Source organism: Pongo abelii, chromosome 1, assembly GCF_028885655.2.
Source record: "Pongo abelii isolate AG06213 chromosome 1, NHGRI_mPonAbe1-v2.0_pri, whole genome shotgun sequence".
NCBI classification, from domain to species: domain Eukaryota; kingdom Metazoa; phylum Chordata; class Mammalia; order Primates; family Hominidae; genus Pongo; species Pongo abelii.
In genome coordinates this window covers 28,852,820-28,874,452 of record NC_071985.2, presented here as the reverse complement: position 1 = coordinate 28,874,452, position 21,633 = coordinate 28,852,820, and the positions used below count along the sequence as shown (strand labels likewise).

General features: G+C 36.6%; 1 protein-coding gene across 9 annotated transcripts in view; it reads left to right on the top strand.

Annotated features, from left to right (window-relative positions):
- The window catches only part of MARK1 (microtubule affinity regulating kinase 1), a 136,584-nt gene that overhangs the window by 28,742 nt on the left and 86,209 nt on the right, over window positions 1-21,633 (top strand). Inside the window, exon 1 of one of the 9 annotated variants that reach the window (XM_054520138.2) lies at window positions 2,031-2,098. The exons of the other annotated variants lie outside the window; for them this stretch is intronic. The gene's annotated coding sequence lies outside the window, so the exon portion shown is untranslated. Of the gene's footprint in view, window positions 1-2,030; window positions 2,099-21,633 lie in introns of those variants that run through there. 9 annotated transcript variants of the gene reach the window in all.

Here is a 21,633-nt window from a genome sequence, read left to right as displayed (position 1 = left end):
GAAGCTTGTCGTCAGTACCGGAGGCCTTAAGTTTAATGGGGAGACACTTAAACTTAAATGGTTATTCTAAATAAATGAAAACATCAGCTCCATGCTATATGTCCAGTAGAAACCCCAAACTATGAAATTAACTTGAAAAAAATTTCACGACTTGTTTCTGCTAGAAACAAGTGAAAAAGTGCTTGGTAGGATTACTTTCAAAATCTAGGACCCATGGGACTGTCACAAAAAAAAAAAAAAACAACCAAATTACAGATTTCATGAGGAAACTAACCACTTGTGGAGAGAGTTAACAAATACAAAAAGTAGTAATACCACCTTAAGAACTGGAAATAATGCACCTATCTGAACAATCTGAAATAAAGCAGAATATAAATTTGTTTAAAAAGTTTTAAAGGCAGTAATAAATACCATAATAAAAGAATAAGAAATGAAGAGAATTAAGCTGATTAGAAAAAGAACTAAATAGAAATTATAGGAATGAAGTATGTTGTCGCTGAAATTAAAAACTCAGTAGAATGATTAAGCAGCAGATTATTCCCAGCCAAAGATAGACTTGATGGACTGGTATAGATCTGAGGAAATGACTTGGAATGAATCATAGAGAAATAGGGACTGAGGATATTAAAGACTGGTTAATAAATATGGAATACAGAATGAGAAAGTGCAGCATTCATCTACTAGACATCCAGGAGGAGATAATAGAGGAAATTTTTGAGAGGCAGTATTTGAAAGATTGTGGCTAGGGATTATCCAGAAGTGGAGAGATACATGTCTTCAGATTGATGCACAGCAAGTACCAGCAGAATAAATAAAAGGAGGTTCATACCTATCGAATGGCAAACTCAGAATAGAAAGAAAATTTTAATAACAAAGAGAAAACATGATTTCCAAAGTAACAAAAGTTAGAGTTCTCATCAGCAATAACAAACATTTTTAAAATGAAATAATATTTTTTAAAGAATATGAGAGAAAATATCAGTCTCACGTTATCTTCTTAACTAAGTGATCCTTCAAGAATGAGGACAAATTAAGCTGGGTGCGGTGGCTCACGCCTGTAATCCTAGCACTTTGGGAGGCCAAGGCGGGTGGATCACTTAAGGTCAGGAGTTTCAGACCAAACATGGTGAAACCCTGTCTCTATTAAAATAGAGCTGGACCCAGTGGTACGTGCCTGTAGTCCTAGCTACTTGGGAGGCTGAGGCATGAGAATTGCTTGAGCCCAGGAGGTGGAGGTTGCAGTGAGCCAAGATTACACCACCGCACTCCAACCTGGGTGACAGAGAGAGACTCTGTCTCAAAAAAAAGGACAAATAAAAGTTTTTTTCAGACAAATGAAAACTAAGATTTTTCTACCTATGTACTCTTATGTTTGAATTACAAAAAAATGTAGTTCAGGGAGAAGGAAACAGAATTTAGAGGAAAGAAGTTGGATGCAAGAAGTGATAATATGCAAAAGAGGTTGCAGGTTGGTAACTATAAACAAGAACTGACTGTAAAACTGCCAAAAAAGAGCAATTGCTTATTTTTAGGGTATTGGAAAAATCAGGTGAGACAAAAATGCTAGATAAGAATAATATGGAAAATGCCTGGGCACTATGGCTCACACCTATAATCCCGGGACTTTGGAAAGCTGAGGCAGGTGGATCACTTGAGCCCAGGAGTTCAAGACCTGCCTGGGCAACATGGTGAAACCCGTCTCTACAAAAATTACAAAAAATTAGCTGGGCATGGTGGCATGCACCTGTACTCCCAGCTGCTCAGGGGGCTGAGGTGATAGGATCACCTGAGCCTGGGAGGTCAAGGTTGCAGCAGTGAGTCATGATCACATCACCACACTTCAGCCTGGGCAACAGAGTGAGACCCTGTCTCAAATAATAATAATAATAATATGGGAAATGGCAGGGGAAACATTGGAGCTAAAAATTCTGAGGTCTTCATTTATTGGGGAGGAGGATGGAAATGGACTATTTTATGCATTATGCATTTAAAAATTTAAAAGAATAAAAACTGAATGTATAACTTTATAGCAGCTTGCAGTAGGGAGGAAGATTGAAGAAAAGTAAATCCAGTGGATAGAAGAAAAAGAAAAAACCAGGTAAGATAATCAGAAAATAAATATAAAAGGATTAAACTCTCTTATTTAAAAAAATAGTTTCTCAGCTTGTGTAAAAACTAGTAAAACATAATTCTAGCTATTTTAAAGTGACTAAAGCTTGCTGACAATGAAATGTTGAAAAAAAGATGGTTAAGAATCTGACACATCAATATTAATATCAGACTAATAAGATAAAGAGCATTATTAGAAATAAAGGCCATTACTCTAAATAATCAAAGATATTATTAACAAGGAGATATATTACTGTAACTATACATACATAACAACATGGTCCAAAATATATAAAACAAAAAATTGATATATTAATAAAAGAAATGGGCAAATAGATGATTTTTAAGAAGCATCTCTAATGATAAAACTGTAGAAATAAGAATAAGCAAAACTTGAACAAGCAAAATAAGTATTACTCAATGGAAATGTATAGAGTTGTATACTCTCAAAACAGAATATACTCTTCTCTTGAAACATTTATAGAACATTTCAGCTAAAATGCAACTAGGGTGAAAATTTATTACCTTACACACACATATTAGAAAATAAGGAATTGAAAATTAATCAGCTGTTGTTAGAGAACTAAATAGGTTCAAGAGGTCAGTTTTGCAGCCTAAAATAGGTTAAACAGATAAGGTAAGTAGAAGGAGGAAGTAATGAAAATTAGAGCAGTCATTAATGAAATAGCAAAATAAAGAAAAATTACAGAAATCAGAAACCTAAAAAGCTGGTTCTTTGAAAATATGAATAAAACAGAAGGGGCTTTGGGACAGAGCTCTTGTGCATGTCAACATTTGGTGCTAGAGAAGAGCAGCAAAGGGCAGTGAAGTATCTGTTAGTAGGTTAGAAGAAAAATCTGGAGATTGTGGTGTTGTGGAAGCCAAGAGAATAAAGAGGGATAGGTCATCTGTGTGAAATGCAGCTGTTGTCAATCAGCAGGTAACTGATGATCTTGACAAAGCTAGTCCCAGTGGAATGATGGAGGCAAACCTGGTTGGAGTGGGTTGAAGTAAACACTGAGAAGTGATACAACTACAAAAACTTCTTTTAAGAACTTTTTATATATAGGAAAGCGGAGCAATAGGCCCATAGTTGGAAAGGGACGTGTGGTCATGGGAGAATTTTCTCTTTACCATGAGATACAGGAGCATGTTTATATGCTATTGAACAAAGTCTGTTTGAGAGGGAGTAATTGATGATTCAGGTAAGTGAGACTAAGTGTGGGAGCAAAAGCTCTTGAAAAGATGGAACTGAACGGAATCCATAGCATGGGAAGTGGTTTTGGCAGGGAGATTTCACGTAGGCAGAGAATATAGAGGCAGTGGGTAGGCTGCAGTTTTGATACAGATTGACAACTGAGTGGATCTCCACTTGTTTCTGGATGAATGAACCATAAAGCAAAGACATCACTGGCAAATGGGGATGTAAGAAGACAGAGGAGGAAGAATGAAGTGGAAGTTTTAGAGAAAAGTGAGTGTACAGTAGTCCCCCCTTATATTTGGGGTATATGTTCTAAGACTGTGTTAGTCCGTTTTCACACTGCTGATAAAGACATACCCAAGACTGGGTGATTTATAAGGAGAAAGAGGTTTAATGGATTCACAGTTCCATATGGCTGGGGAGGCCTCACAATCATGGCAGAAGGCAAAAGATACCTCTTACATGGCGGCAGGCAAGAGAGAATGAGAGCCAAGCGAAAGGGGAAACCCCTTATAAAGCCATCAGGCTCATGAGACTTATTCACTACCATGAGAACAGTATGGGGGAAACTGCTCCCCGCCGCCACGATTCGGTTATCTCCCACCAGGTCCTTCCCACAACACATAAGAGTTATGGGAGCTCCACTTCAACGTGAAATTTGGGTGGGGCCATAGCTAAACCATATGAAAGATCCCCCCAGTGGATGGCTGAAACTGCAGATACACATATACTGTGCATGAATTTCTTTTTCCTCCTTTGCAACTTCATGGTTAGATTTGTTCTTCCCATGGATCTTAATTGCCTCAGCATGGGATTATTATTTTTTCCTTATTGTTGAGAACTTGCACCTTCTCACTTAAATTAAGTACATTATGGCTTCTCTTTGGCATACCTGAATTGCCAGCATCACTGCCCTTGCACTTGGACCATTACGAAGTAAAATAAGAGTTACTCAAACATAAAAGCACTGTGATGCCGAGACAGCCGATCTGATAAGTGAGATGGCTACTAAGTGACTAATGGTTGGAGAGCCTATACAGCATGTGTATGCTGCACAAAGGCATGATTCAGGTCCTAAGCAGGACAGAATGGACAAAGTAAGTCCTCATCATACTATTCAGAATGATGCACAATTTAAAATGTATGAATTGCCTGTTTCTGGAATTTTCAATTTAATATTTTCAGGTCATGGTTGACCTTAGGTAACTAAAACCAGAGAAAGTAAAATCGCAGATAAGCGGGGAATACTGTACTCAAAGTCCAGAGGACTGTCAGGTGATGTTGAGTCCTCATTGGGATCTGTGACCAAAAATTTAAGTGAAATCAGGGAGCTCATTTGTATATGTATGTAACAATGTTGAGCTTTCAGGTGCCGATGTAGAGTAGGGAGTGGTTGGGGTTTGGAATAGGGAGTGGTGGGTTTGCCAAGCAAATATGGAAGAGAGTGTGGAAAGCAGGGAAGTTAGGGATGTTTGCAAAGGAGTGGTTATACCGAAGGACCCTGGCATATAACCTGAGTAAGGAGGTGTAGGTAAGGGCATTACAGGGATGAATGGTAGTGAGAATGGGAAGGGCCAGTGAATTAGAGGCTTTGAGGTTAAAGAAAGCTTTGAATATTCCAGGAAAGGTATTTGGGACAGGAGTTTAAACACGTGAAATAAATGCTCTATATCAAGCTTGTCCAACCTGTGGCCCCTGGGCTGCATGCAGTCCAGGACAGCTTTGAATACAGCCCAACACAAATTTGTAAACTTTCTTAAAACATTATGAGAATTTTTGTGATTTTTTTTTAAGTTCATCAGCTGTCATTAGTGTTATTTTATGTATGGCCCAAGACAATTCTTCTTCTTCCAGTGTGACCCAGGGAAGCCAAAAGATTGGACACCTCTGCTCTAAATGTTCTTTGCTTCTCTGTGACAAGATTTACTTAGAGGGATACATGAAAAGTTAAAAAGTTACAAAGAACAAGGTCAAACAGAGTTTGATAATAGTGTTTCTAAGCAATGCGACAGGATTTAAGCACTTCCTGAGAAGATCCATGCCATTTTGAGACACATGATCAGATAAATATTGTTAATATTGTCTGAGTGATTATTAAGATCTACTAGAATAGTATAGACAATGGTTAATGAAAATTGGACTTGGGTGAATGAAGAGACAGTATGTTAGTGAATAAAAGATCAACTATTTTGTATTTTGAATTTGGCTAGGGAACTGTTGTGTTCTGTTTAGTTCTAGATATTCTAGATTTCAGAGTTTCATGGACTTAGAAAATTAATAAAAATAAAAACCTATTGGCAATGGATGACATTGCCAGCTTTTTGTTTGTCAAGTATGTGGGGGAAAACTTACCATGAGAAGAAGGCCATGATTTCAGAGGGATGGTCCTTTTAAGAGAGAACATTTGGCAGTCTTACACTAATATATGTATATGCATTTGTATATGCATACAAATATATATTTTTTATTTGCTGAAGACCTGTGTAAACTTTTATCTGGTTGGAAATATTTTGGAAACACTTAACTTGCTTATTTGAGAATCTTGGTATAGCTAGTTGGCCTTTTGATGATACTATTACTGTTAACAAAAACAGGCCGGTCATGGTGATTCACGCCTGTAATCCCAGCACTTTGGGAGGCAGAGGCAGGCGGATCACTTGAGGCCAGGAGTTTGAGACCGGCCTGGCCAACATGGTGAAACCCCATCTATACTAAAAATACAAAAAAAAATTTACCTGAGTGTGGTGGCACACACCTGTAAACCCAGCTACTTGGACGGTTGAGTCACGAGAATCACTTGAGCCTGGGACGTGGAGGTTGCAGTGAGCCAAGATAGCGCCACTGCACTCCAGCCTAGGTGACAGAGCGAGAACTCTGTCTCAAAAAGAAACAAAAACAAAAACAGTAGCTAAGATAAAACTTCAGCCATAATGAGTAAAGGAATTTGAAGGTCCCCAAAGAACTGTGTAATTGATGAGGATTTCCATTAAATGCTCAGGACCATTTACAAACTCCCACCTCCCTCAACCCAGTAACATTTTGTATAGTTGTCACTCCATGTCTGTGGGGGATTGGTTCCAGGACCTCCCTCAAAAAAAAAATTGACAGATGCTTAAGTCCCTTTATATGATATAGCATAGTATAATATTTGCATATAACTTATGTATATCCTCCTATATACTCTAAAGCATCTTTAGATTACTTATAATACCAAATACAGTGCCTTCACACCAGTTCATTCATGTGGATTCAATGTAGTATTTGGCAGAGCAAATTCAGGTTTTGCTTTTTGGAACTTTGTGGAATTTTTTTTTCTGAATATTTTCAATCCATAGTTGGTTGAATCCATGGATGTGGAACACTACAGATGTAGAGGGCCAACTGTACATATTGATATCAGTCCTCTTCCTGCATTTAAGTAGGTAGCTTGGCCAGTAGCAGGTGCTGAACTAAGATACAGTCTCTTGGCAGGCCAGGGCTGTCTTTATTGCTGTGTCTACAAAATGTGGTTCTTAGTATGGTGCTCAATAAATGTCTGAGATCAAGGTAAATGAAATAATGTATCCCAAAGGCAATTCCTAACACTGGAAGGGAAAATCCTTTCAAGCAGTAAATTAATGTAATTCTTGATTTTGGTAAATCATAAATACAACCTGCAAAGACAGTGAGGAAAATTATAAATAATTTTCCTTAAAAGAAGGTAAAAGAAAAGCCAGAAAAATTACCAATTACCTGAAAAATAATGGCCAACATTTATTGAATGCTTAGTATACCTCTTACTGTATTGTATGTTATTCATTCCATTTACTCAGCGTTACTGAGTTCCTACTTGTGAGTACTGGGGACTGTTCCTAGGAATCAGGACTATAGAAGTAAATAAGACAGACAAGATTCTTATTCTTACAAATCAGATGAAAACAAGTAAATGATAACTGTCTGTATCATTTTAGATAGTAGTAAGTTATGTGAAGAAAATAAAGGAAAGTTAAAAGATGGAGAGAAACTGGCAGGAGGCATTTTTAAAAACAGTGATCAGAGAAGACCCCTCTGTGTAGTTGGGTGAAAATTGAGACTAGCTCTTTGAAGAAGATACTATCATTCATTTTCCTACTTGTGGTAACCTAGGAATACCCAAGTTATAAAACGTGCACGAGGTCACATAGCTTACAATGCCTGGATTCAAACCAGGTGGCCTGATTCCAGACCTGTTCATTTCTTTTAATCATTGTGGTAAAGTCTGTAGGAATGAACGAATAATCAAAACATATTTTTAATGGAAATATTTTTAATTTGAACCCCCATCTTTTTTTGCTTTAAAAAACTGATAATCCAGTTTATATAGAGAGAGCCTTCCTTCTTTATTGTGCTGTCTTCCTTTTGGTTATTTCATTGTAAATCAGTACTTCCATTAGAGGATAGCAGTGGAAAAGAGAAGAGTTGCCAAGTTAAAATGGATTACATGCTTATTTATTGAAAACATTAGTTTAGTGAGAGACAAAGTAGAAATCATTGCATTAAATGGCCTTTAAATAGCCTGTGGATTTAATTTCTCTGTGTTCTCTGTGCTCTTAATTTAATACAAATAATTGAGGGTTTTTTGTTTTATGTGTTTTTAGTCTGTAACTTCTTTTTGTGGCTTGGATTGAAACAGTATTCATTAACTAAAGTCTGTGTGGTATCTAATGAGTATGAGGTACTGCACTGGGGAAGCCCAGTCGTAGGACTGTATGTATTTGGATGTTTAATCCTTTGTTTCATACATGAAAATCTGTTGTGGGCTGAGTATCTGGTACAAAGTGTTTTGCTTGGTATGAGACAAATGAGTCAGCACTTTTTCTGCCCTTTGGAGACATACAATTATTTAATTATAGTGACAATTGTTAAGAAGGTAAAAACCAGATGTATATGCAAATTGTTCTGTCTATATATTATCCAATTAGGTCTCGGATGGTACAAGGTAGATAAGAGAAGATCTACTGAATTACAACTCAGGTGGCCTGAGAATTGCTGTTTAATGTTGGGCAACAATTATAGCTAACAGAAACATAGCATCCTCTGTTTACCTTTCTTATAAAGTACCATATCATGTGGAAACTGTTAGTTTTTCCTACTAACCTTTAATATTTTGGGCCATTTCTTGTAATCATGTTTATTTCTTCAGCAACTGTAGGTTGTCAATTAGTATTGGTTAAATTCAACTAGACAATGTGATGTTGAAGTGTAGGGACTTCATCTTATTCCTGAAGTAATACTGTCTTTTTTCTTCTTTAAGGCTGTTTATTCAAATACCAAAGAAGAAATATCCAATATAATTTCCTCTTTATTATCATTATTCTCATTTTTTTCTTTAGATTACATTTTCTCCTTTCTTCCCCTTCTATTTTTTCAGAGAATAAACTTGCTTATATTGTAATTTAAAACACTACAGAACTACCTATTTTATGCAAAAGCATGTAAAATCCCAAATGTGTATAATTCTGCCTTTATATTTCAGTAAGGTATTGTTTGCGGTAACTTTTCCATTAAGAATAGAACAGTAGATGTGAAAAATGAGCAGAAATTTAGGGGAAAATAACTATATTTTAATTATATCCATCAAATATATTCCCATTTGTTTCTCACTAAGCATTTAAGCTATAACGTGAATGATCAGTTTTCTCAGCTGTGACCATCATTTAGAGCCTGTGGATGTCTTTCATCAGCTAACAACCTATTTCAGATGGTGCCACAATATTGAGGTCCTTCTGGGAGCCACCAGTATCCCTATGGTAATATCCAGAGAATACTACCTTGACTCTTGGTTTTGTAAAGTGGCCCATAATCTCGATTTGTTGAAGTTGTCGTCATTGTTTTGGAGGAACAGAAGGAAATGCTGAAATGTGAGTGTGTACTTGTATATGCAGTGTTCTGTGAGGGTTGGCTACATGGCAAGCCTCTGGTCTTGGATTGCCTATGAAGAGCGGGTGTCGGTGGTGGGGGGGGGGTTGGAGCAACAAAATATAACTGGGAGTGGGAAGGAAACAAAGGCTTCCCTAGCCCAAAAGCTCAGGCTAAAGACTCTGTAGGAGGAAACTGGCCTTGTTGTAGTAGCCAGTGAGAGATATCAATGGGATTTTTCCTTGTCTGTGCCTGTAAGAATTCTCATCAGATTTTTGATGTTTTTCTCTCACTTACTGTTTTTAGTTATTGGTAAGGCTGGACAGTCACAAGCCTCTGGCACAAGGGGCAGAGCCTGACTTACAAAGCTTTCCATGTAGATGAAAGCTGATAACACTCTGTAAACACTCAGCCCCAAGAGGAATCCTTTGGTATCTTCAGAGACTGTTAATGTTGGGATAGGAGGAAGGTTTCGGGAGGTAGCTCTAGTGAAAAGCATAGGTCTTATAGTAAGATGGATCTAGGTTTTACCTCTGGAACTGACATTTACTAGCTGTGTGACCACTGGCAATTTGTTTTGCTTTCCAAGCTTCTGATGTCTCATCTTTAAATTGGGTAATGTTACCAGTTTCTCAAGCTTACAATTAGGATTAAATAATATAATGTCTAAAAAAGCATTCAACACAGAAGACATTGTCAGTGTTGAGTAAATGATGGCTGCTATTACTATTATTGGACTGGTAGTAACATTATTCCTGTTTTCAGGGATTACAAGTAGTTGCCAACGTATTCTGCTCATAGTAGAAGCTAGGACAAAATGGAAGAGAAGCGACCAGATGAAGGAACCACCATTTAAGACATAAACCTATGCTATTTAGTCTTGAATGATCTATTAATGAAGAATAATACTGAGTCATATGCTATTTAGTCTTGAATGATCTATTAATGAAGAATAATACTGAGTCACACCATTTCACCATACAGCTATCTGCTAGAATTTTCTAGTTTGGATCTCCATCGGCAGACGAGAAAACATTTGTACTTGAAACTATTATTGGTCAAGCAGTTTACTGAGAGCAAACCATTGCTGGGGTTTTTTGGTTTATTTGTTCATTTCTAAAAGGAGGTGATGTGAGTGGATGTAAATACACTGTGCTTGCCAGGATCAGTAAATGTAATCTGTGTGGGCATATAGTTCCCTAATGACAGCAGTATTAACTAAACAAATAATGAAATTGAAGACAAAAATGTCAATACATAGTAGATATTTAGTTAGCCTTTGGTGAACAAATTCAGGTATAATCTACTAATTTGCTTAGAAAGTAGGTAAGTAGTTTATATCTACTTAGTAACTACTTAATAGCAGCCATCATTTACTCAACACTGACAACATCTTCTGTGTTGAATGCTTTTTTAGACATTATTTTATTTAATCCTCACTGTAAGCTTGAGAAACTGGTAACATCTGCTAAGTAACTACTTAGAAACTAACTACTTAATAGTCTTTTGTTTAAATATTTTTGTTGATAGGTAATATATTCAAATACATGAAAATTTTAAAAGTTCAAAAGGGTATGCCAGTGAAGTTTTCTTCCCCACCTAGTCCTTAGTATCTTGAGTTTGTTTTCAGATACATTTTATGTATATATAAGCAAATACAGATTTCTCCCTTACACAAATGGCAGCATATGACACTTTAAATGTAATAGTATGTCTTAGAAATGATTGCTATCACTATATAAAGATTTTATTTCTAAAAATTGCTTAATACTCGACTGTATGGACATATTTAACCAAGTTTGCTACTGATGGCTATTTAGGTTGTTTCTGACCTTTTGTTATTACAAATATTTTATTGCAGCGAATGTCTGACCTGTACTTGTGTAATTTCACTTTCATATGTGTGGGAATTTATTTGTAGGCTAAAATCTTAGAAGTGGAATTGCTTGCTCATGGAGTAAATACTAAAGAAGCTTCTGATAGGACAAAATTAGTACTTGTGTTTTACCTAAGAGGGATGGAAAAACACAGGAGAGCTACCAGTTGTGTGGTAAGCCTTTTCACATTAAAGGCTATTCAGGCCTCTTCCGATTCCTGAAGAGATATCCGAAAGCTAGAATTGCTACTCTGGACTTTCCCTTTATTTTAAAACAACTCGGATTAGGACTGTTTTTCTGATATCAAAAATATTGAAAGGCATTTGTTCCACTTTGAATTGTGACGAGGACAGTAATCACAGTAGGTTCCGGTATTGAGCATGTGCCAAGCACTGTGTTAAATGCTCTCTTTTGTATAATTCTAATTTAAAAATCCTTGAATTATAAGTAATAACAACATTTTATAGAATAGTAAACTGAGGCTCAGAGAGGTAACTTCCCGAAGGTCACATTACTTAGTGGCATAGGCACTATTTGATATTAAGTCTGTCTAGCTTTAAAGCTTATCCTCTTAATTACCACATGGCCCCTGCTTTCTATCCATTTGTATTTGTCTAGTATATTTTACTTTTACCTTTTTTTACTTCAGTTGTTTTAGATGTGTCTCTTATGGGCAGCATATAGTTGAATTTAGGTACACCCCTCTCATGGTATAAAAAGTCTTTTTCTTTTGAATAGGTTAATGCAACCCACTTATGTTCAGTAATATAATAGATATGTTTGTTAAAATATTGTTAAATTATTATATTTAAACCTTTTTAGTACTTCTTGATATTTGTACTTTCTCAGACACTTGGGATATAAAAGTAAATGCAATAAATATCTTTGTTCTTATGAGGGTGAGACAACACTAATAAACAATCAATCAGTAAGGCAAAGGAGATGTGTGGTATGAAATAGGTCAAAGTAAACCTCACTGCAAAGATGAGATTTAAGCAAAGACTTGAGGGACCTGAAGGAATTGGACAAACTGATACCTGAGAGAAGAATGTTCTAGGCAGAAGGAACAGCTAGAGCAAACGACCTGTTGTATGAGTGTGCCAGACATTCCTGAAGAACGGCTATGAAACCAATTTGGCTGGAGCAAGGTGAGTGAGAAGGGGTATAGTAGTAAATGAGGGCAGAGAGGTAATAGGGGGTCAGACTTTGTTAGTCTTAACCTTATTGGCCATATAAGGGCTTTGATTTTACTCTGAATAAAATGGGGATCTGTTGCAGGATATTTAACAAAGAGTGTGATGATATGATATGAAAAAGAAAATGTTCCCTATACTCCGTTTCCCAGTCCCCTAGCTCCCTTTTCTAGAGGTAACTACTTTCTCTTCTGTGACTTGTGTAACCTTCTGGAGATAGTCTGTGCTTATTGAAGCATGTGCATGGAGGCACATGTGCACATATACACATTTACAAAGAACATACCATACATACATAACCAGCTCTGCCTATTGGAGGACTTTGTGCTTGCTTCTGTTTTTTGCTGTTACAAACAGTGCTACAATAAATATTGTATGTGTTCATCTTTACACTCATTTGTGACTATGTCTGCAAAACTAATTACTAGAAGTAAAATTTCTAGCCCAAGGATTGTGGGAATTTACTTGATAGTTGTCTCCCAGCTCCTCCTATACATAGAATTTGTGTCAATTTTCACTGTGACCAATGATATGTAAGTATGCCTAGTTCTATACCATCACCATCAAATGCTATCAAACTCTAATCATTGTAATCTGATAGATGAAAAATAGATTTTATTGTAGCTTTAATTTATATTTCACTTATGATTTACTTCATATGTTTAAAAGTCACATACATGTCTGTTTCTGTGAAATATCTGTATACATCCTGTGCCCATTCATATTTGCCCATTTTAAAAATTGACTTGTGGAAGGTTTAGTATTTTAAAATTAACCATTTGCCTGCCATATGTTACAAATATTTTTTCTCAATTTATTATCTGCCTCTTTACTTTGATATAAGGAGAGTTTTTTAAAAAACCTACTGTCTTTTAAATTTGTGATGTCACATTTATTAAACTTTTTTATAGTGACTTTTATTTTATGTTATACCTAGAGAGCCATTTCCCATGCTGAGACTAAAAAACACTTGCTGGACTGTCGATTCTTTCTTCTAGTACTTTTGTGGTTTCTTCGTCTTTGTGTTTTTTTCTGTTTGTTTTTACATTTATATCCTTAATCAATTGTAAATTTATTTTGGAGTAAAGAGTGATACCTCACTCCTAGAGATTCAGCTTTATTTTTTCTAACTGTTCCAATACCGTTTGTTGAATAATTTATTACTTCTTCATTGATATGAAGTGCTAAATTTCACACTAACATATCACATATGTTTGCATTTAGATCTATTCGTTAGACAAAGGTTTTGTAAAAATTTTTTTTCACCTGGAACTTCTGTAGGATTTCTTCTGTCTTTTGTTGTTTTGTCATTCAGAGGTCACAGTTTGTGATATGTTTATAGATATCAGTAAGTCATGTTTCTAAAAGGTTCAACCTTCTGGAATAAGTCCAGAAGTAAGTGGGAAAATGTTCCTTTGTACCTGTTCTGTATCTAATGGAATTATTGTTTACATGTGAAGTTGAAATAAGAAAAATTAGTAGCTGTAAAGATTCAGAAAGTATAGCACCTACACACCTATCTGAAAAAAATTTTACAAACTAGAAAAAGTAAATCTAAGAGAAGTGCAAGGATGTAAGAAACAATGGTGAATAGTATATCATTTCATAAAAATTAATTTACAAATTTGGAACAGTGCAGTGCTAGAAATAGTAATAGAAAGACCAAATATGACACTGAACCTGGCTTAGTTGAAGAAGGAGTAGCAACTCCAATATGATGTGTGGTGTTTCCTGGGAAGTGATATCTAGGCTAAATACGAAAGGATGAGTGAAGAGTTAACCCAGTGATTTTTCTCAGAATGTAATGATTATTAAGGATGTTTCCTGTCTCTTACAACTTTTTGAACCTCCAAAAGATACTTTATTGATTTACTTGGATTTTCTAGATTTATATTTATACCAGCTGCAGAAAGATAATACAAATAAATCTTTTCCATATATATATCTTCTTAAGAAGTATTGCTGATATATCTAGTACTACTGCTTTGTTGAATGAGGGTGTTTGATGGGATATTCTTGTTTCTGTTTTTATGGTTTATCTCAGTACTACTCTATGTTTTTCAAGTTGAAGCAGTAAATTGTAATATTTTTCTTGTATAGAGTTAACTTTGCCTTCTGATCATACAGCTAATTGATTGAAGTGCTAATTGTTGAATATGTTATTGGTGATATCAGCTAATATTTCATTTAGGTTCCTTGGATCTCTATTAATAAACTGTATTGGCTACTTTTCTTCATTATTATCTTACTGTTTAGGTTTTAAAACTGAACCCTTTTCTAGTACCTAAAAACAAACCAGGTAAAAGACTACTTGTAATATGAACATTTGGAAAAGTGTGCACTTGCTCAATAAGGGCAGGCAGGAACATATTGTACAATTTCTCCCTTTGGATTTATGCTGTGCATTGCATAGTAGCTGTCAGAAGGTTTTAGTGGCAATTTATTTCAATAGCTTTTTCCTTTTCCATTATTAGACCTCGTATTTTTGTGTTTTATGTTTTTGGAAATAGGTATGTGACTGTCTTATCAAATTTATTGACATCTCATTGAAATAAGCTCTGATATATCAAATAAAATTGATTTTTTTGTTTGTAATTAAGTTACATTTTGTTGAGGACTTTTAGTTTTGTTGATTTTAAAGAACCAGATAAAATAATTATTGGCCAATTTGCAGAAGGATTTAAGTTGAGTATTTAACAATAGAAGATAACATATTTAGTGGGTCCATTCATGTACTAGTCACTATACTGAATGATAATGCATGTGAAAGACGTAGTGCTTGACAACATAAAAGCTCACAGTTTCATAGAACATGGTTTAAAAAAATAAGATAGTTTCATTGTAAGGTTGTAAGTATTATGTAAAAGAGTGTTTCAAGTGCAGTATGAACATGGAGGAGGAGAATCACAGGTCTTCTGTGCTTCATAAGCATTCTTTTCCAGCTGTTAAAACATTTTCTGTCACTCATAAAAGTACCGTCACTGACAGCATCCACCATTGTACTATTTAATATGAAAATTCACCTTCAAATGCCAAAACAGGGGAAAGAGGGAGAGATTATTGTATAGTAACATAATAAAGGAAGCGTACCAGGTCAGAGAAATATTTCTGACAACTAAACTCAGGCAGATTCATTGCTTGGATCCTTATGAAGTAGGTATTAATTATTATTAATGTATCTTCAGCCATGTTCCTATACAGATGTAACTGTTCTTTTTTATTTATTTATTTTTATTTCTTTAGAGACAGGGTCTCACTATGTTGCCCAGGCTGGAATGCGGCAGCTGTACACAGGTGCAGTCCTGCTATTGATCAGCACGGGTGTTTTTACCTGCTCTGTTTCTGACCAGGGCTGGTTCACCCCTCCTTAGGCAACCTGGTGGTCCCCCATTCCCAGGAGGTCACCATATTGATGCTGAACTTAGTGCAAACACCAGGTCAACATAGTGTACTACAGCCCAGAACTCTTGGGCTCAAGCGATCCTCCCACCAGCCTCCTGAGTAGCTGGGACCACAGGCAAACACCACTGCAGCCGGCAAAGTAGCTGTTCTTTAAGTTATCCTTTGATAACAAGACAAGGTTGTCACTCTAAAGAGAACTAAAATATCTATGGGAAGAGCTTAAGGGAGCTAGAGAAGGGTTCTTGACTTAGAGTTTAAGAACTATGTGCTTTAAGAAATCTGTAACCTTCCATAACTTGATAGTGTTGTTCAGATTTTGTGTATCCTTACTGTTTTTTCTTTTCTTTTTTTTTCTTTTTTTTTTCTGGAGACAGAGTTTCGGTCTTTTTGCCCAGGCTGAAGTACAATGGTGCGATCTCTGTTCACCACAACCTCTGCCTCCCGGGTTCAAGCGATTCTCCTGCCTCAGCCTCCCAAGTAGCTGGGATTACAGGCATGTACCACCACGCCCGGCTAATTTTTTGTATTTTTAGTAGAGACGGGGTTTCTCCGTGTTGGTCAGGCTGGTCTTGAACTCCTGACCTCAGGTGATCTGCCCTCCTCAGCCTCCTGAGGTGCTGGGATTACAGGAGTGAGCCACCGTGCCCGGTGGTTGTTTTTTTATGTATAGTTGTTCTTTCAGCTATTGAGAGAGTAATGTTGAAATCTCTGATTGTGGTTTGTTTTCACATATACTTACTTCTGCTTATAAGTTCCACGTACAGTATTATGCTTTGCTTTAAACAGTCATATGTCTTTTAAATAAATGAAGAGATGGAAAAATGTGTACTGTTTTGTATTTACTCACATATTTTCTAGTTCCAGAGCTCTTTATTCATTTATATAGATTCATTTTACCCGCTATTGTTACTTTCATTTCTTTAGCATTTTTTATAGTGTATGTCTGTTGGCAACAAATTCTTTCAGTTTTTGTTAATCTAAAAATGTCTTTTTTGCCTTTTTTGAGGAATGTTTTCACTGGATAATGAATTTTGGCTTGCATTTGATTTTTCTGTAGCACTTTAAAAATGTTGTCATCTGACTTCCGTTGTTGATTAATGAGAAGTGAGTTGCCATTTGTATTGTTATCCCTATGTGTGAATGTGTCATTTTTCCCTGACTCCTTTTAAGGTTTTTGTTTTCCTCTATGCATGGTTTCAGAAATTTGACAGTGATCTTCTACACCGGGTTTTTTTTTTTTTTCTTTTGGTATTTATCCTTCTTAGAATTTACAGTTTGGAGGAATTGTATGGCCATTATTACTTCAAGTAATTTTTTCTACCCTATTTTCTTTTATTCCTTCTCTGGGCCCCATTTATACATGTGACAGTTTATGTGATATTGACCCACCACAGATCATAGAGGCTTTGTTTATTTATTTTATTTTTTTTTTTTGAGATGGAGTCTCGCTCTGTCGCCCAGGCTGGAGTGCAGTGGTGCGATCTCGGCTCACTGCAAGCTCTGCCTCCTGGGTTCACACTGTTCTCCTGCCTCAGCCTCCTGAGTAGCTGGGACTACAGGCACCTGCCACCACGCCCGGCTAATTTTTTGTATTTTTAGTAGAGATGGGGTTTCACTGTGTTAGCCAGGATGGTCTCCATCTCCTGACCTCGTGGTCCACCCGCCTCAGCCTCCCGAAGTGCTGGGATTACAGGCATGAGCCATGCGCCTGGCCAAGGCTTTATTTTTATTCAGTCTTCCTGTGTCCCAGTTGTTAAGATTGGCTAAATTTTATTAATCTGTCTTCAAGTTCATTGACCCTTTCTTCTTTGCAGTCTACTGTAATCCTATCCAATGAATTTTTCTTTTTTAATGTTGCAGTACTGTAGTATATTGTAGTATATGTAGTATATATTGTAGTATGTATGTAGTGTATATTGTTTATGTAGTATATTGTAGAACTGCCATTTGTCTCTTTATTATAGTTTTCATTTTTCTGCTAACATTTCCCATATACTTGTTCCTTCTGGCCATATTTTCCCTTACTTTAAAAAATGTATTTATAATATCTGCTTTAAAGTTCTTGCCTGCCGATTCCAACTTCTGGGTCATCTTGGGATCTGTTTCTTTTGACTATTATTTCTCTTGACAATGAATCATATTTGTTCCTTCATGTGTCTAGTAAGTTTTACTTACATACTGGACATTTTTATTGATACTCTACGGAGACTCTGAATTTAATTATCTTCTGAAGTGTTGATTTTTGCTTTAGCAGACAGTTAATTTGGCTTCACTCAAACTTCAAATTCAGCCTCCCTTGTGGTGGCCAACAGGCCAAATATCTACTTTATTGTCTTACACTTCTAACTGCCTTGTTCTCATGTGTTCCTTAGAGGTTGTCTTGCTTATACATCGTTTGGGACTTAGCAAAGCACCTGCAATTAATATACAAATTTCATTTTTCTTCTCCATGACTTCATTTTTCCCCTCCATGACTTCATTTTTCCCAAGGTTTTCTCTCTCGCTTTCCAGCCATTTTGTGAGCTCCCAAACCTATCCTCAGACTCCTTTTTAGCCAATAAAACTGTTGCTGCCTGCTTGAGTTTAAGTCACATGGAGCGAGGTGGGCCAGAGTTTGCCCCCAGCTCGAAACTATAACAACCCAGATTCTACGTTGTGAAATTTTTCTTCATTCAATGATCAACTTCCCTTAAGACTTTGCCTGCTTTTTTGTGGCTCTTCAGAGCCTTCAAACAGTTGTTTTTAATATTTTGTCTACAGATTATATTTTTGTCTGCTGATAGGTTTAGTTAGTTACAAACTATTCTTTGTTGGAAGCAGAACTTCCTTACTCCTTTAATAAAATGACTTTGAGAAATGAAAGTTTGGTTATTGTTTCTAAATTGCAATGACCTGTATTGGTGCTAATATCACTTGGCCAGAGGGTGGTTGTGGTATGCAAAAATAGCATATTCCAAAGTCCTGAGAGCAGAGCTGTGGCAGCCCTACCTTCAGGTCTAATATGTGATCTGACTTTTTAGGAGCATTTGAATATTCAGTCACCAAGCAGATTTAGTGACTGTCATAAAACATTGCAATTTTTTAAAAATATTTCCAAGGATGTATAGCCAGTGAGTAGAAGAACTTCATTTCAGTCAGTATTAAAGGCAGGGAAAATTCTCTTATTAATCAGGAATTTGAGTCTGGTGCTCCATGGGATGCAGCACTGAAGAGCTAATGAAATCATTATCTCTGATTACTTTGACTACACTGCACACTCAGGGCAAGCTTTAGGGTCACATTACCACTGCTGCAGAAAGAATGAAGGAATTCACAGTCTACTGGATTAAGTGGAAAACTTGAAGAAAGAATGACAGGATTGGAACTTGTGTTTTCAGATAAAGGTAGAAATTAAAATTCATAAACATGCTGTAATTGAGCTAACATAATTTCTTCTATCTAACAGCCTTAGGATTGAGGTAGTTCTAAATTAAATTCACTGTTTAATCTAGCATGAGCTGAATTGATATTCTTGCCACATTTTCTATTTGAGAATTAAGCTATTGATCAGGAAAGTGAGATCAGCTATCCCAAACTGTACTTCAAAGAGTCCTTCCAAGGAAAGGTTGTCTCCTAAGTGATGCTGTAGCAATCCTAAGGAAAGATGTAATTTTTGAAAATATTTGTTTTGGTAAGTATCTTATAATCAGAATATATAATATATTCAGAATGTATAATATATATAATATAAAATATATGCTGTATATTCTGATTTTTTATTTAAGACATATAAATGTATTGTGTATAAACGATCATGTTTAATGTTGAGAGCTAGGAGATCTTTTAAAAAAATCATTGAGAACAATTTAAACCTGTATCCCAAAATGTGACATGTTACACCAAGGATTGGCCAACTACAGCCTATAGGCCCATGGGTATTATTTCTTCAGAATCGTTTGTCGATCTCTGTGTTACACCATACTTAGTGATGGGGATGCAAAATAATCAAGGATTCTGCTCCCATATAGCTTACAATCAAGGGTTTCTCCTTAGGGAATTGACCGTATATAGCTCCTTTTTTTTTTCTTCTCTCCCTCCCTCCCTCTCCCTCCCTCCCCCCTTTCCCCCCTTCCCTCTTCCTTCCCTCCTTCCCTCCTTCGCACCTCCTTTCTTCCTTCCCTCCTCCTTCTCCCCTTCCTATCTTTCCTTCCTTCTTCCTTCCTTCTGTCCTTTCTCCCTCCTTCCCTCACTCCTTCCCTCCTCTTTCTCTCCTTTCCTCCTTCCCTCCTCCTTCTCTCCTTCCCTCCTTCCTTCCTTCCTTCTTTCCTTCCTTCCCTCCTTCCTTCCTTCTTTCCTTCCTTCCCTCCTTCCTTCCTTCTTTCCTTCCTTCCTCCCTCCCTCCCTCATCCTTTCTTTTCAGACTCTGCTAAAATGTAAACATGTCTGATAAGAATCTTCTAATTGTTCATAAGTTTTTCCCTTTTCTCTTATGTTTACTTTTTAATTTTAAAATAATGATAGCATTGTGTATCTACTGACATTGCCGTGTAACAAATCATCCCAACCTAAATCATCCCAACCTAAGTGGCTTAAACCAAGAACCATTTATGATTTCTCATGAGTCAGAGTCAGCTGGGGATCAGTTGATTAAATCTTGGCTTAACTGGGAGTGACTCTGCTCCATGTATTTCTCATCATCCTGCTGTCAGCGTGGATAAGTCCTTCTCATGGTGATGGCAGACAGCAAGTTGAGACACAACAAGGCCTCTTGAAGTCTAGCTCGGGACTCGCATACCATCATTTCTAACTCATTTTATTGGCTAAAAAAAAAAAACAAAATCACGTGACTGAACCCAAAGAGTGGGAAAGTATGCCCCCACCCTCAGTGGGAGGGTCCTGGAAAAGTTACATGGCAAAGGGTGTAAAAATTTGGGATTAATAATACAGTCCATCAAAATGTGGTATAGTATTAATATACAGCCTACAACCAGCATTAGGAGCTGAGTTACATCTCAAGTATTTTAATGCATATTGCTTTTATATGCGTCAAAGATCTGGACAGCATGGACTTATTCCTCAGAAGACATTCTATAAGGGTATCAGGAGTATGAGGTTACTAAATCCCTTCAATTTAGTTAGTATGTGTCTAATGCCTTATTTGTGCCTAACACTATATTAAGTTATGGGGCTTTAGGAGCTTTAAGTCAACGGTAAACACAGACCATGGACAAGTACTTAGAAGATGGTGTGAGAGTTCTAATAGTTGAAGTATGTATTGGGTATATAGATAGCAACAGAAAAGAGGAATAATCATCTCTGTGAAAAGACATAGAAAGCTGTGTGGAGGAGATACTCATATTAAATCTTGAAAGATGAATGGCCAGAAGTAGTGGCTTATGCCTATATCTCAGCACTTTGGGAGGCTGAGGTGGGAGGATTGCTTGAGCCCAGGAGTTTGAGAACAGCCTGGCCAACATGATGAGACTCCATCTCTACAAACAAAACAAAACAAAACAAAAAAAAAAACCAGTTAAAAAAGTAGCCAGGGGCAGCAGTGCACACTTGTAGTCCCAGCTACTCAAGAGGCTGAAGTGGGAGGATCACTTGAGGCTGCAGTGAGCAGTGATCGTGCCCCTGCACTCCAGCCTGGGTGACAGAGCAAGACCCTGTCTCAGGGGAAAAAAAAAAAAGATACATCTTGAAGGCTGGAGAAGTCAGCATTCCCTGCAGAACAAGTTCAGGTAGAGAAGTACTAGTTGTAGGAAATATAATGGCAGTCTGTTAACTCTTAGAAATTAAGTACTATAATTAAAATCTCTTGTTTCTACCCAGATAATAGAAGAGTCTCCAAGAGCCAGTGAATAACTTTATATTTTACTCCTTACATTATTTTCATTGCAGTTCTCAAATGTTGGCATGCATCAGAATCACCTGGAGAACTTGTTGAAACACAGATTGCTGGACCCTACCCCCAGAGTTTCATATTCAGTAGGTC